Source organism: Acromyrmex echinatior, chromosome 9, assembly GCF_024713525.1.
Source record: "Acromyrmex echinatior isolate Ae372 chromosome 9, ASM2471352v2, whole genome shotgun sequence".
NCBI lineage: Eukaryota > Metazoa > Arthropoda > Insecta > Hymenoptera > Formicidae > Acromyrmex > Acromyrmex echinatior.
Window position 1 is genome coordinate 185639 of NC_141860.1, and position 14538 is coordinate 200176.

The following is a 14538-nucleotide window of genomic DNA, read 5'->3' on the forward strand; positions in this document are numbered from 1 at the left end:
GTATGTTTTAGCATCGCGTCCCACGTGAAACCAGGCAATGTATAGTAATGCGCGGGATCGAAATCGTAATTCGCGACACAACTTTCGCGGAAATTTTCAAAAATGTCGGCCAATAACATCGGTTTTCAAGTACAGATCACTGTACTCGCCAAGCGTTTGAATGGAGAATCGCTTCCAGACGTTCGCGGCGTGAGCTTAATCGCTCTCGGATACTGTATCGCCCGTTAACGAACTGAAAAATGATTCGCGCGGTGATAAGCGCGTGTCCTGCAATTTTTCAACGCAGTCAACATATTCGTACGGAAAGACACCTTTACGAGTCAGTAATTCAAATTCTTCATCAGATAGTGTTGAAAATTTGGAACGTACTATTTTTAATTTGTCTCTGCTTCAAAACGACGCCAATTTATCGAGGCTTGCGTTTAGAAATTTGAAAGAATCGATGAATCGTAATTTTATGCATTTTCGCGAGTCTACCCTCTCGGCGGTCTTGAACATGTTTAGTGAACGAAATATATTTTTCTTTGGTTATCGGTAACACATCTACATGTCTTTCGAACGCGGTAGCAATTTCTTTAATTAAATAATAAAATGCGCGTCGTAGCCTGATAAATTGTGAAAAACGATCGGAATATAAAATGAATTTTTATAATTAAGATTGCAATTTGCATGCGCTGGAATCTACCGATGAGATGACAATGATCGCGGACTCGCGTATCGTCCGGCGCGAACGGTTTCTCGCAAATATGACAACGCGTCGCGCTACGGTACGCCTCCAATTGTTCTTTCGACAACGTTTCCATGGATACGTTGGCGGATACTATATTTTTCACTCGATGCGCCAAATCGTTGAGTTGTCGCGCGAACCATGCTATGCAATCTTCATCGCGACGGAACCGATATGACGGTAACGCGTCGTTGTACGAACATCGCACGTAATATCCTATACTAAATACCTCGTGCCGTTGATACGTGTACGACGACGACGCATTTTCCCTGTCAAGTTCCATCTTCCATAGAACGCACTTCAAGTCAGCGTAGACGATGAATGGGGCGCTCTGCTTATTGCAGTGATTCTCAAATTCGAGCCACTTGTCGTCCACGCTCGGCAGTCGGATAACGGAGTCGTTCATCTTCTCGCAGTCCATTATGTGAGACTGCAATTTTTCGTTGGTACTGAAGTAGTGCAAGCATCTGAAAAAAAGAAAAAAATTATAACTATTACCATTATTTTATTAGTAAGACGGAAAATTATAATAATTTTCATGTATACTTACCGAAAAATTCGCAGAAAAATTACTTGTTCTTTTCCCCACTAATCTGCGAGCTCATGAAACGAGATAGGTTTTTTATCCACGCAAAATGTCCGTCATTGCGTGGATCTTGCACGTACAGCACGTTGACGTGTTTCTCTTTTTTTTTCATTGGTGAATAGCAGAGGAAGGACCTGTTTATTCTCGATGCCGTACACGTTGATCGACACCGCGTTCAACCGTTCGAATTTAGAAATATCTTTTAAAGTCACTGGAAATGTTTGCGAGATTCAGTACTGTCGTATAATGCGGATACGACGATTCCCGATCCGTATACTTTTCAGCCGGGTACAGACCACGCGAAGTACGCATTGTCCGTTGTATGCACTGATCACCGCTCGTTTCGTCGCGATTTCCCACGGCACTTTGATGTGGCATCCCGCATGCATAGGATTTAATTTGTTCACGTTGATAGTTAAATTCACTATACGTGACAATGCCCATTCGCTGTCTCGTTCCTGGAATTCTTCGAGCGATGCTAGGATAGGCTCGATGACACGCTGCTCGTACCACTCGCGCAAATCGGTGTATCGGTATATCTCGCTGTTCTTTGTAATTATGCTCTTATGAGCACGTTTATCCTTCGTCGCGAATTCACCGTTGAACGCAGTGTTCACTTTTCTGCTACCATGTCTTTCTACTGCGTCTCGCACACGCTTGAACACTATTTCTTTCGCGTCTTCCAGAAACCGCGGCTCAATGTGATTAGGGTTTATCACAGCACCTGTCGATATACGCCTTCAAACGCGGCGTCGATCTCTCGCTAGACGAGAGCTCTTTCGTCGCGACTCGCGTACTCGCCACCAACGTGCACGAAACATCGCTCCAATTGCAATTTTGCACCCGCGAGTCGCGCGATCCTCGTCACCGCGGATTGTCTGTGTCCAACGGCGAGACGCGGACAAAATTCTTCGAGCTGCTCGTCGCATCGTTGCAGCCACGCGAAACACTCCACCAGAGTAGCAACCTGGTCGCACTGTTCCAACAATTCGCGTTCCACTTGCTCATGATTTTCCATATCTTTTTTTTTTCAGTCTTTAGATCACGTCACACTCTTCCACTTGCACGTGACTCTTTCACACACGTTGCAGCACCGTGACATATCTAAAATGTCATAATGTTCTAACACTTTTTCATTATATTTGTTTGCGAAAGTGCACTGTTCACATTCAAAACATTGATCGTCGCATCTATCGAAAAATAGTTTTAGCACAAAATCGCGATCACGAAACTCCATCCATATATTGTCGATAATCAGCAGTTCGATGCACTTTTCATTATCCGCGGGAATTTTAATGCATATGCACTAACCTTGGCTTTTATCTGCGATTTTCTTCGCCCAATAATAATCGTCCTTTATTACTTGAACATTTTTATTCCACCAATGTCTCTTTTCATATTCATCGTCCTCGTAACATTTGTCTCCGTGCACTTTCTGTCGCGCGAGTAAAGACCAGTCAGAAACAGGCTCTCTAATAACTATTCCATGTTTCTCACCACGAATATATAATTCGCGATCGCGTAGAAATTGCACGGCGATATTCGCGCATCTGTGTGTCTCTTTTTTGCAGATTACCGAGAACATATAGAACATCGTCTACATTATAGGAGTATAAATAAGTTTCCGCTGTTTGACAAAAGATGGTGCCACCAGTATGTTATGGTTAAAATTGTCTGCTGTAAAACGTCATATCGTAAGATTGGACATCTGGTAACAACATAACCTTGAAATATTAACGATTTTGTATCAGCATCATATATTTTTTTTCGTGCGAAAATGTCGAGTTTTGAGCCGAATAAACGTCATTTGCGGGAGCTTTTGATTTACTAATTTAATTTGAAGAAATCTGCAGCTGAGGCGCATCGATTGCTTGTAGAAGCATATGGTGAGGCTGCCTTAAGTGAAAGAAGTTGCCGTGAGTGGTTTCAAAAGTTTAAGAACAGTGAATTTGACGTCGAAGACAAAGAACGTAGCGGAAGGCCGAAAGTGTACGAAGACGCGGAATTGGAATCATTATTGGATGAAGATTCGTGCCAAACGCAAGAAGCACTTGCACTTACATTAGGAGTGACTCAACCAGTAATTTCACATCGCTTAAAATCATTAGGAATGATTCAAAAGCAAGGAAATTGGGTTCCATATGAACTGACGCCGAGAAACGTTGAACGCCGATTTTTCACATGTGAAATGCTGCTTGCCAGGCACAAACGAAAGGGTTTTTTGCATCGTATAATCACTGGTGATGAAAAATGGATTCACTACGATAACCCAAAGAAGAAAAAATCATGGAGACCACCTGGCCATGCTTCAACATCAACAGCTAAGCCGAACATTCATGGAAAAAAGCTCATGTTGTGTATTTGGTGGGATCAACTTGGTGTCGTATATTATGAGTTGCTCAAACCGAACGAACCATTACTGGGGCTCTCTACCGAACACAATTGATGAGATTGAGCCGAGTACTTAAGGAAAAACGCGCCCACTACTACTCCAGACACGACAAAGTTATTCTTCTGCATGATAATGCTCGTCCACATGTTGCGGCGCCGGTCAAAAGCTATTTGGAAACACTCAATTGGAAAGTTTTATCCCACCCGCCGTATTCACCAGACATTGCTCCTTCTGATTACTACTTGTTTCGATCGATGGCACATGGCCTGTCTGAGCTACACTTCACATCATATGAAGATACCAAAAATTGGGTCGATTCGTGGATAGCTTCAAAAGATGAAGCGTTCTTCCGACGCGGTATCCGTATGCTACCAGAAAGATGGAAAAAAGTGGCTAGCGATGGACAATACTTCGAATAAAACATTATGTACCGTTCTTTCACAATAAATGCCAATTTTTGATAAAAACGGCGGAAACTTATTTATACTCCTATTATTTTATTTTTTATTAATATTTAATGAAAGATTAAGATATTTAATCAAAGTTCGGATTTAATGTACTATTCTGTTGTCAGATATTTTAATCAATAGCAATAATTATAATACGCTGGATATGCCGTTGTTATTGATAAGAATAAATAATTTGCCGAAATTGATAATTGAAATTTTCTGTCGAAAACAGAGATTTTCAAACTACACATGCATTCAGTATTTTTTATTCTTTTCTATTAGTTTGCTCCTAAAATTAAGCACAGAACAAATACGTACGATTAACATAATGTTATTGATATATTAGCAATTTAATGTATGTGTAATAAAAGACCTATAATATACGTAAAATCCTTGTCCGTCTGCGCTACATATGTTTATTAAAAGGACAATATTTTCCTGAAAAGTGTTTATTTATTATTTTAATTATATTGAAATTAAAACATTCAAATTTCTTGCAATATAGTTAGCTATATCTTTATTCTTTAATTTTAGTGGTGAAAAATAAATTTTACACATTATTCTGGGAAATAAATATGAAATAAATCTTATGAATTGATCGAAATGAATTTTGATTGATAAAATGTTCGATTCCAGGATCCTTTTAATTGTTTAAAGCTGTTAATATTTTTTATCCGTTTTTATACACTGTTAAAAAGTTCTCGAATATTAGTACAATTTAGTTTAACAAAAAATGCGTATTAAGTAAAAATAACGAATAATTTACAAGCACTATTTCTCTACTATTTTTAATATAAAATTTATTTAATATTCATTAATTTTTAGAAAATATAAAATAATAGTTTTGTGAAATTTAAACTTTAATATCGAATATTTCTTTATTCAAAATTTTTTTCTAGTTTCAGTAATATTCAACTTAAATAATCAAGTCTTTCTTATCTTTTTTATGTTAGTCGAAAAATATTTGTTACGAAACTTAGAATAAATATTCTTAGACAATAGTTCACTATTCTTCGACAAATATTTAATTTTAATAATTTAATTTAATTTATTTGTGCAGCAAGTTATATATTAATACTATTATAGAATAACAGAACGTTGAGTGTATACATGCACAAAATGCTAAGGCACCATCAGATTTGCTGTTCTAACGCGTATCAGTGTATATCAATCGACGGATTCTTGGGAGGACTCCATATACTTACAAACCGATTGCCTAAAGCATCATTTGCCTACATCGACAGGACTACTATCAAAAACCGTCAACCATGACATTTATTTTTTTCGAAACAACCTCAAAAGCCCGGAGATAATTAAAGACATTAGCATTGTCAATAATTAAGTAATATAAATTTGTAAGTATTAACACAGATTGTATAGCTAATACATTATTATATTAATGATTTTATGTTATATAATATAAATATTATATAAATAAATATGAATACTTGTAATGCTAAGATATATCTTATATACTTTCAAAAAATTACAATTTTCTTCTCTACAATTTACACTTTTATCGATCCATCTTTGACGAACATATAAATCAAAGTTTTAAATCAATTTTGATACTAGCGTCTCCACACATGTATATGGCACTATATATTTATTTCATGCATTTTTATTGTCTAGTATCAATTTTGATTATACATATTATTTTAAAGCTGTTAACGGGATTCTAAAGTGAAGCCCGAATTCTAACGAAATCGCTGTTTTACCGATAAAATGCAATACGTCGATATATTTTTATATATTGTATATAGAAGAAAGCTCCCTATTATGAGATAGGCGCCTAATATTAAATAGCGACGTTTCTGCCAATCTTATTACGCTATATCTACCTTCCCCTTTATTTTTTTTATATAATCACAAAGATAATTTTTTTTGGAAATAACTTTTTTATTATTTCTTTTCCTGTTAAACAAAAAATGATATCTATGTCTGTTTTGCAGCATCTAGCTTAGAAGCGTTTCATCAATACTTGTTCCAAAAATATATTTTCGATGCATATAAAAATGTTTTATGCAAACCGTAAATAAAAAACTTTCGAAAAATCGTAAAAAACCGGAAAAAATTAATAAATTTTAAAATTTAAAACAAAATAATTCGAAATAAAATAAAATTGAAGAAAATATCTGACAATTTGCACTTATTGCTGTATATAACTAGTGTAAATCCTTTTTCAAAAAATTAATTTTCGAACATTTATTCAAATTATTGAATTTAAGGTGACAAAGCAGTCCATGCGTTACTTACAGTACGCAATTAGTACAGTACGTATACTTACATACGCCATTTAGAATTGCACATTTTTTACTTCACATTTAAAATCAGTGACTAAAAAAGTCTACACAACATGTTCCTGTCTTCGATGACTATATGTCAGACTCAAGAGGATATCGCATAGATAACGCGCGGACTGCTTTGACATTTTAAATTCAATAATGTTTGAATAAATATCGGAAATTAGTTTTTCAAAAAAAGATTTAAACTAGAAACATATATCTAGTATAAATTATCAGATATTTTTTACAAATTATCAGATTTTTCCAAAGTTTTTTATTTGCAGTTTGCAAAACATTTTTATAATATAAGTATTGAATAAATATTTTTGAAATAAGTATTGTTGGAACGCTTCTCAGTTAAATGCTGCGAAACAGACATTGGTAACATTTTTTGTTTAACCGAAAAAGAATAATAAAATGTTATTTCCGAAAGAAATTATCCTTATGATTATTTAAAACAAAAAAGGGGAAGATAGATATAGCGTAATTAGTTTGGCAGAAACGTCGCTATCTAATTAGGCGCCTATCTCATAGTAGGTTGTTTTCTTCTTCAAATACAATATATAAAAATATATCGACGTGTCGCATTTTATCAGTAAAACATCGATCTCATCGGAATTCGGGCTTCACTTTAGGATATCTTTAACAACATTAAAATAGGATGTGTAATCAGAATTGATACTAGACAATAAAAATGCATGAAATAAGTATGTAGCATGTATACACATGTTTGTGCATGTATACACTCATCATTCTTGTGTTATTCTATAATATTAATTATTAATATGTAACGTGCTGCACAAATAAATTAAATTATTAAAATTAAATATTTGACGAAGAACAATAAACCATCATCTCAGAATATTTACTCTAAGTTTCGTGACAAATATATTTCCACTAGTATAAAAATGATAAGAATGACTTGATTATTTTAGTAGAAACATTTAGAATATCATTTATACATTTGTGCGAAAGATATAGTTATATTAACATTATTTTTTAATCGTGGTATAGGCAGAAATTAAACAAATATTTCTGTTAAAAATATTATATCAAAAAACGAAACATTTATTTAATAAAAAACAAAATCAATGTAAATTTTTATCAATATAAATTTTTGTCAATACAAATTTTATTTCACTTATGTATTCAACTATATATACATAATTTATTAATAAATGCTTATAGATTTTTAATATATATATTTTTATTATATATAGTATTATATCGTTTTTATTATATTAGGTGTTGGAATTAATTCGTAGCGTTTTACAAGTGATGGGAAGTACTTTCATTAATGTATTTTTTAATGCTCATGTGAAATAAATAACATTCTTTCATTAAAAAACGCTACGAATTAATTCCAACACCTAATATATATATAGTTTATAATTTTTATATATTTTTAATTTTAAATGATATTACTAAAACTAGAGAAAAATATTAAATAAAGCAATTTTCGAAATTAAAGTTTAAATTGCACAAAAACTATTACTAATATTTTCTAGAAATTAATGAACACCGTAAATTTTAAAAATAATAGAGAAGTAATGCTTGTAAATTATTCGTTATTTTCACTTAATACGCATTTCTTGTTAAACTAAATTATAGTAATATTCTAGAACTTTTTAACAGTGTATGTATAAAAACGGATAAAAAATATTAACAGCTTTAAACAGTTAAAGGTATCGAACATTTTATCAAAAAATTCATTTTGATAAATTCATAAGATGTACTTCATATTGATTTCCCAGAATAATATGAAAAATTTATTTTCCACTACTAAAATGGAAGAATAATGAAATCGCTAAATATATTGCAAGAAATTTGAATGTTTTAATTTGAATATAAGTTAAAATAATAAATAAACGCTTTTCAGGAAAATATTATCCTTTTAATAAACATGTGTAGATGGACATGGGTTTTACTTATTATAGGTTATTATAGATCTTTTATTACACGTACATTAAATATTGATATTATATCTATAATATTATGTTAATCGTACGTACTTGTTCTGTGCTTAATCTTAAGAGCAATCTAATAGAGAAGAATAAAAAATACTGAATGCATGTGTAATTTGAAAATATCTGTTTCGGCAGAATTCTGATCCGACGTTGTTCGGCATATTCTGATTATTGCTATTGATTAAAATATTTAATAACAGAATAATACATTAATTCTGAACTTTGATTAAATATCTTAATCTTTCATTAAATATTAATAAAAAAATAAATATATAAAATTGTGGTGGACACTTTATCATGCATCTTATTTATTAATTCAAAATCGACATACATCAAAGCCAATTCACATACAGAAAAAATACATTTTTTTATTACAAATTTTTAAACGTGATATTATTTCTCTTTTATCTAAATATTAATTAATGTTAACATTCGCTGCCATTATATTCAAAGTAAAGATAAACACAATATGAAATTAAATAATACATAATTTCCGTAGAAATTTAAACTATGCATTCCCTGTTGTTCATTTATGCATCGAATATATATATGAATGATATGTATGAAAATAATCTTTTATTAATTTAATGTGTTAAGAAGTAAAAAAGGAAATTCTATAGGATAAACAATGTCATGATTGACAGTATTATTTATCCTAAAATAATAATATGTAGTATAATACGCTTAATAAGCACAATTATTTTCAAAAAGAAACGCACCAAATTACTTACAATTCTGAAGAACAAAAATAATAATTAATATACGAATATAAAAGAGTGCTAATAAAACAAGAATAATAATAAAAAACACGTAGATTTATAGGATATCTGGAAAATCGTCCGCAATGCTTCGGGAAATGATTCGCGACTCAAAAGAAGCGACAAGATCTATATAAACATAGGTCCGGAAATATGTCGTTTCAAAATTATAACTACATTTATGTTAAAAAAAATTGTAATTGATTTCTTATAATTATAATAATAACTTATTTCACTATTTTTTAACTACATTTTAGAATACTTTGGAGGCATAGTCTGCTTGATATCCCCCTAGTAAAATAAAAAAATTTTTAAATAAAAATAATTAAAAAAGAGGGATGCCTAGCGAAGTATGTCTCCGCGTGGTGCATTTTTGGTAATGTCAAAATAATCTGAAATGTAGGTATATATGTTAAAACCCTATAAAATAAATTATGATTATAAATTATGATTATAAAAAATAAATTACAATTTTCTTAAAATATAAGCAGTTATAACTCGAAAGCGATTTACTTCCAATTCGTTCTTTATATAGATTTTCTTCCTTCTTAACTCCCGAATTACTTCTTGTACTATTGCGGACGATTTCCGGACACCTGTATAAAATAGAGAATAACTTTAAATGTACATTATAATGTATGCTTATGTAAACTGCATTATTGGATTATTCGAAATGAACCATACTTTTCTAATTGTGACAGTTTTGTTTTCGATGAATACGATTGATTACTGCAGACATAATTATTCTTCGATAAACGTTGTTTTTTAGTTAATGATTCTATTTATCTTTTATTTAACACATTATATTTATACTTTTTATTATTAATATTGTTAAACTAATAATATACTTGACGCGTTCATATATTTTCATATATTTCTAAGTCTTGTAAGACTATATTCGTTAGTATAGTCGATAGAGGAGAGCCCGTTAGCATGCCTAAAATCTGCTTAAATATTTTTTTATCAAATCTGAAAAACGTGGAGTTAATTATGATCATAACTGCTTTAACAAACTCATGTAAAGGAATCGAAGTCTTATTTTCAATCCAGTTCCATCTACATTCAATGCTTTTTAATACTAAATCCGTAGGAATGTTAGTGTATGAATGTACATGGAGACCACGTCAAATGATATGATATTAAAATTTCTTTCGATTACCTTTCCATTAAGTTTGTCAACCAAATCGTAACTATTTTTAACATAACTAAAATGATTATTATTACTATTATCGATAATTTCTTTTAAGAAGGTCGCCAGTGGATAAAAGGCGCTGTTAATGCAACTAACAATTAATCTTAGTGGATGACCTTCTTTATGAATTTTTGGCAGTCCGTAAGATCTCGGAAGTTCGCTATCAGATACATATAATTTTTTGTATATGCTTGGGTCAATGTACCCCTTGTTTTTCCAATTTTTTAATAAGTTTCTAATGTTTAAATTTATTTTATTAGTAGGATCTTTATCTATTAACTTATATGTCGTCTGATCATTAAGAATTTCATACATTTTCTCCCAATAATTTTCACGATTCATAATTACCGTGGTGTTTCCTTTGTCCGCTTTCGTGATTAGAATCTCAGGATTCTCTGAGATGAATCGTTTAACCTCTCTTACACCTTCCTGTATAATTTTGTTTTCAGCCGATTCCGTATTACAATTATTAATTGACTTGAGATTGTGGAATGTTTCATTTCTGACCGATTTACAAATTTCCTCGTCAGCTTTAAACAAATTATGTTCGACGTGTTTAATGAATTCACGTGTAATTCGTTCTTTGTTGGTTAATTTGTTGGATAAATTAAAATGTTGACCCAATTGTAAAATTATTTTAGCTTTATTTGGAATGTCAACATTACTAAGATTAATGAGCCATTTCTCGTTGGCATTTGAGATATCAAATTTTATGTTAAAGCTGCCAGGATCGATCTTAATATTGTAAACCGAATATGTTTTATTTGATATCATTTTATTAAAAACGTTTTTTGTAATCAAGGGTGCATTAGAGGCATCACTACTCATCTCATAATCCGATCGTTGTATAATGTTGTAATTAATATTCTTAATATTAGATAATTCTCTAGAAATACGTTTCCTACGCAGGTTAATTATTTTTCTATTAATTCTATTATACTCTTTCCGCCATAAAATGTCAAAATTAAATTCTTATCTTCGGAAGAAAGAATTAGCAATATTGATAGGTAAAATTTTTTCTAATTGTCTACATGTGGTAAACAATTCAGATTTGATTTGCTTCAGATGTATATAAACATCTTGTAATTCAACTCATAAATATTTAAAGACAAAATTGTGTTTAAGTCTGTTAATTCTTTCTTCCGAAGAGTGGAAAAATTTATAATTATTTTTGCGTATAAAGTTATATATATGTATCGGAATCAGACGTTCTTTTAGACATGTTTTTAGAAAATATATTTTTATTTGTATATTAATATTCATTTGGATATAAATAGCGGAAAAATATGTGATACGACCAATAACAACACATAATGTCACGACAAATTTCTATCTGTGCAATGATTATATTTGAAATTCATCGATTTATTTATGCTGTAAAACAGGTAATGTTTCTTTTGTTTTATACTCCGTTTTAAAAAATATTAATAATAAAATAAATTATTGTAAATTAGAATCTGAAAATTCTCGTTCTATACTTTTCACTATATGACTTCGGATGTTCTAACATTATTATACGAAGCAGCGTCGCACAGATGCAAACACGATTTTTACAATTATAACACACGACGGTTGAATTTTATTCCAACTTGATGTAACTCTGTGTCTTAAGAATATTATTAATTTTACTGAAGATGGCCAGATTGTGCCCAAAACGTTTAATGTTTTTATTGTAATTCGTAATGCAAGAATAATTAAATATCACTAACTACAACTTGTGCTGTGGTTCTTTATGCTCTTTCTTTTCATATTTTTTTAATACAATAATTTTAATTTAGCAACTGATAATATGTTTAGTAGTATAAATGGCCATTTCCTAATTATCGAATCATTATTAAAATTGTTATTGAGTAATTATCGAACACTTATTAAATTATTGTATATACATACAATTGAACAAGCTACTATTAATTAATTGTTAGTTAAAACTAAAACTATTAGGTATTAGTTTTAACTAAACTACAGGGAAATGGGGAAAGAAATTAATATATATTTAAAAAATTTCATACTTCATTTTAAATTTGATACATTTGTTTTTGGCGTTGCGACCACTAATTGTATATTTTAAATACATTTTGTAACGACAAACTTTTGATAGCTACGCATTCCACTAAATTCTCGGCATATTCAATGAGCCAATTGGCTCATATTGTAAGAATACATTGGCGATATCAAACCCTTTTTTATCTAAGGTATCGACGCCAACAAAAATCTGTCTGTTCCCATTATCTTTTTTCAGAGATGAGTTTTAAGCAATATATCCAATCTAGAATTTTACTTATTGGGAGTACAAATTAGATCGATCCGTTTTTTTGGGTTCAAAAATGCATTTATTTCAAAACAAAATGAATGAACAGATTAATTAAAATATTGTCCATCGCTGGCTACTACTTTTTCATCTCTCAGGCAATTTTCGAATTCCATCTCGAAAAAATGACTCGTCTTTAGAGGCGATCAAATTTTGGAGCCAATTTTCGATTTCTGCAAAAGAAGTGAACCGGTGACTTGCCAAATCATGCTGCATCCTTCGGAACAACCAATAATCAGAAGGAGCAATGTCCGGAGAATACGGCGGGTGCGGTAAAACATCCCATTTGAGCGTTTCCAAGTATTTTTTTACGATTTTTGCGACATGAGACCGAGCGTTGTCATGAAGAAAAATAATTTTATCATGTCTTTACTCGTATTCCAGCCGTTTTTCTCGCAATGCACGGCTCAAACGAATCAATTGTAGCCGATACCGATCGCCCGTAATGGAATCGCCAGGTTTCAGCAGTTCATAGTAAACAACACCCTTTTGGTCCCACCAGATACAGAGCATGATCTTCGAATCATGAATGTTCGGCTTTGGTGTTGATGTTGAGATAGATGGCAACGATTGACCAGGCTTAGCGTAGTATTTTATTTTTTCTTCTTGGGGTTGTCGTAGAGTATCTACTTCTCATCTCCAGTCACAATCCGATGCAAAAAATCTTTTTTTTATTGTCTTTGAATCAGCTGTTCGCAAGTGAAAAATTGTCTTTCAATGTCTCTCGGTTTCAGTTCATAAGGCACCCAATTTCCTTTTTGAATTATTCCCATGGCTCTCAATCATGCAGAAACGGCTTGTTGAGTTACTCCCAATGATTCTGCAAACTCCTCTTGCGTTTGATTAACTCTGATCTTCTTCGAGTAATGCCTCTAATTCTTTGTCTTCGAATTTTTTGGCTGTCCAGAGCGAGGCTTGTCTTCAACGCTGAAATCTCCATCCTTGAAACGTCGAAATCATTCCCTACATGATTTATCAGTTGGAGCAGTGTCACCATAAACTTCGACAAGCATTCGATGGGCTTCAGCTACACTTTTCTTCCAATTAAAGCAGAAAATTAGAACCTCCCGCAAATGCTGCTTGGTTAATACAAAATTCGACATTTCAAACACAGTAAAAATCAAGATTTTTGTATGAAACTCAAAGCGATATAAACTGAATATTATTAGCAGATATCTAACCTCTCTGAAAACGCCAAAATCAGCTGTCACTATGAACCATTCACAACAGCCGGAGCCATCTTTTGGAAAACGGACTGAACTAATTTGTACCCCCAATATCTTAAAAATATGCAAGTTAATTTTTAATGTAACTGTTATTAAGCCTAAATGCATAATGACACATGTACTAAGAATGTACTTTAATGATATCGAACCTTTTTTTATCTAAGAGATCGACGCCAACAACAATAAAGTACCATATGTCTGTTCATGAAAACAATGTATCTCAATATATACATCAATATCCCATTTCCATCTAGTCTTTTGTCAAAAATGTGGAATTTACATATCTTAGTTATCGATATGAAAGTCATTAGACCATACTATGAATCACCTAGAGAGATACAAAAGTAAAAAATTCGATAATGGAAAAAGAATGTTCACAAAAATGCAATTCTTATCCTTAGTAGCATATAAAAATGGAGAGATCTATATACACGCTGTCAGTAGTGAAATTGAAAAGGGAATACATACGCGAATCTTAAATTTTTCCAAAATTTTTTTTTTCGAGTTTTATTCAAGATGAAATACGAAGATGTAGTAGAAGTAGAAGCAGAACATGAAACTCAAGAAGAATTAGAAATTGATTTAGGTGATTTAGAAGATGAATTTATAATTGATGAAGAAGAATCAGAATCAGAAACAGAATCAGAT